The 3,299-nt window shown below is 49.3% G+C and overlaps 2 non-coding genes across 2 annotated transcripts; both read right to left on the bottom strand.

Moving 5' to 3' along the window:
• Nucleotides 1–1,481: 1,481 nt before the first annotated feature.
• On the bottom strand, nt 1,482–1,553 carry trnae-cuc. Its single transcript has one exon. It is a non-coding gene; the product is annotated as a tRNA-Glu (tRNA).
• A 1,422-nt stretch (nt 1,554–2,975) lies between these two features.
• trnae-cuc lies at nt 2,976–3,047 on the bottom strand. Its single transcript has one exon. It is a non-coding gene; the product is annotated as a tRNA-Glu (tRNA).
• Between the last annotated feature and the right edge of the window lie 252 nt (nt 3,048–3,299).

Here is a 3,299-nt window from a genome sequence, read left to right as displayed (position 1 = left end):
TTATCCCCCCCGAAGGAGTATTTTAGCCCTGGAGCGGATGCTCTTCTACTTTCTGTGGGGAAGCAAGTGGGAGAGGCTGAGGAGGGAGGTGGTCAAGAGGCCCAGGTCCAAGGGGGGGAAAGGCTTGCCTGACCTCTACTTGTTCCTGGGCAGCCGCTACACAGCATTACATCTGACTCTTGCCACCTCCCGGTCAATAACAAGACACAGGCCCTCGCACGGTTCTGGCTGGGATCTTACCTCAGGACACTGAGGCTGATCCCAGTCGACCTGCGAGCCCCAGTCTCTTTCCTGCTCCCCACCCACTACTTCCAGCTCCAGAAATTTTTAAGACATTTTAAACTGGAAAAGGAAGCAGTCACGGTTTTAACTAAACACCGCTCTCTTCTCTCTCTTGTGCAGGAGCGGGAACCAGTATGTCCAGTGCGCGGGCTCGCTATAGGCGAGCCCACAACGGTCTGGCGCAACGTGGCCCATCCTGCTCTCCTGAATCGGCATCGGGACCTGTCCTGGATGGTCGCCCACGATATCCTCCCGGTCAGGGCCGTTATGCACTCACGGGGCATGGCGAGGACATCCGCGTGCCCCCGACCGGGCTGCAGCCAAGAAGAGTCGGTGAGGCACATGCTCTGGGAGTGCAGAGCCGCCAGGGACCTGTGGAAGGAAGCAGGCCCCCTGATCACCTCGTGTCTGCCAGCAGGGGAGGACCTAACACCTCAGCTCGTGCTGTACGGGGTGGGCCGAAGGCCCATTCCACCGAAGGCCTTCACCAAGTTCTGGCCCACCCTCACGTGTCTGAAGGAAGCACTGTGGTCCTCCCGTAACCTGCTGGTAGCAAAAAGCGTAGAGACCACCCCCAGGCAGTGGCCATGGTAGCCACGGAAGCCCTGGGGTGGTACGAACGGAAGGGGGCCTCGACCCCAGGCGAAGGGTCCCCCACAACACCCTAGGTCCCGGCGGCCACGGCCTGACAGCGCTGCGGCGCCTAGGGCGATGCACCTAGGGGAGGGATCTCCTCTGGGCCCCAAAGGACGGGACGATGGTCTATTCGGGAGAGCAGGATGAGGCGAGTTTGATAAGGACTCACCCCGCTCCTGTACAAGCGATTGAAGACAGCCTTTTAACAAAGTGACTTTTTAACATGTTTCTAACGTCTTAAAAATGTTTTATCTTTGTTGAATCATTTCGTACACATTTTAAATGGCTTTTACAGATTTCTTTTTACAAAGAAAGTACTTTTATTCATAGTTGTTGTCATTGGTTTTAACAACACGTACTTTTAACAAATTTAAATGTAAATTCAAATGCTGTGTTTTATGCCTTGTTGCCGTTTTTATGTGTATAAATGATTAAATGAATGTATGAGCTGTTTTTTTAAAGCAATTGTGAAAATAAAACTTTTCCAAAAGAAAAAAATATGTGCGACAACCTACTAAATTCATAGTGACAGGTTGCACAAGTAAACAAGGAGAATAGACTATTTCCCTGACCGGGAATCGAACCCGGGCCGCGGCGGTGAGAGCACCGAATCCTAACCACTAGACCACCAGGGAAGGGTACTACAGTTCAAATCGGTTCCCAGTGTGAGCTGGTACATATGTGCGATAACCTTCTATATTCATTGTGACAGGTTGCACAAGTAAACATGTAGCAAAAGAGTAGGTCCCTGACCGGGAATCGAAACCGGGCCGCGGCGGTGAGAGCGCCGAATCCTAACCACTAGACCACCAGGGAAGCGTAGCACAGTGCAAATCAGGAGTCGAACTGGGAGTGAACCACCAGGAAGGGTACTACAGTGGAAATCGGGAGTCGAACCCGGTGACCGAATCCTAACCACTAGACCACCAGGGAAGGGTACTACAGTGCAATTCGTTTCCCAGTTTGAAATGGTACATTTAGTTGAAGTCGTAAGTTTCCATCCACTTAGGCTGGAGTCATTAAAACCTGTTTGTCAACCCCTCCACACATTTCTTGCTAACAAAAGATAGTATTGGCAGTCGGTTAGGACATCTACTTTGTGCATGACACAAGTCATTTTTCCAACAATTGTTTACATTGGGATTATTTCACTTATAATTCACTGTATCACAAATTCAGTGGGCCAGAAGTTTACATACACTAAGTTGGTTGTGCCTTTAAACAGTTTGTAAAATTCCCGAAAATGATGTCATGGCTTTAGAAGCTTCTGATAGGCTAATTGACATCCTTTGAGTCAATTGGAGGTGTACCTGTAGATGTATTTCAAGGCCTACCTTCAAACTCAGTGCCTCTTTGCTTGACTCCATGGGAAAAGCAAAGGAAATCAGGCAAGACCTCAGAAAAAAATGTAGACCTCCACAAGTCTGGTTCCTCCTTGGGAGCAATTTCCAAACGCCTGAAGGTACCTCGCTCATCTGTAGAAACAATAGTACGCAAGTATAAACACCATGGTATGACGCAGGCGTCATACCGCTCAGGAAGGAGACGCGTTCTCTCTCCTAGAGATGAACGTACTTTGGGTCGAAAAGTGCAAATCCATCCCAGAACAACAGCAAAGGACCTTGTGAAGATGCTGGAGGAAACAGGTACAAAATGGTCTATATCCACAGGCAAAACGAGTCCTATATCGACATACCCCGAGAGGCCGCTCAGCAAGGAAGAAGCTACTGCTCCAAAACCGCCATAAAAAAGCCATACTACAGTTTGGGGACAAAGATCCTAGTTTTTGGAGAAATGTCCTCTGGTCTGATGAAACAAAAATCGAACTGTTTGGCCATAATGACCATTGTTATGTTTGGAGGGAAAAGGGGGAGGATTTCAAGCTGAAGAACACCATCATGTTGTGGGGTGCTTTGCTGCAAGGGTCTGGTGCACTAGACCACCTGGGAAGGGTACTGCAGGGCAAATCGGTTTGCAGTGTGAGCTGGTACATATGTGCGATAACCTACTAAATTCATAGTGACAGGTTGCACAAGTAAACATGTAGCAAAGACTATTTCCCTGACCGGGAATCGAACCCGGGCCGCGGCGGTGAGAGCGCCGAATCCTAACCACTAGACCACCAGGGAAGGATAATACAGTGCAAATTGGTTCTCAGTGTGAGCTGGTACATATGTGCGATAACCTTCTATATTCATTGTGACAGGTTGTACAAGTAAAGATGTAGCAAAGAGTAGTTCCCTGACCGGGAATCGAACCCGGGACGCGGCGGTGAGAGCGCCGAATCCTAACCACTAGACCACCAGGGAAGGGTACAACAGTGCAAATCGGTTCCAAGTGTGAGCTGGTACATATGTGTGATAACCTTCTATATTCATTGT

Source organism: Oncorhynchus gorbuscha, unplaced genomic scaffold, assembly GCF_021184085.1.
Source record: "Oncorhynchus gorbuscha isolate QuinsamMale2020 ecotype Even-year unplaced genomic scaffold, OgorEven_v1.0 Un_scaffold_6234, whole genome shotgun sequence".
Lineage (NCBI taxonomy): Eukaryota > Metazoa > Chordata > Actinopteri > Salmoniformes > Salmonidae > Oncorhynchus > Oncorhynchus gorbuscha.
Note: the sequence above shows the minus strand (reverse complement) of the source record. Positions and strands in the feature narration are given on the sequence as shown.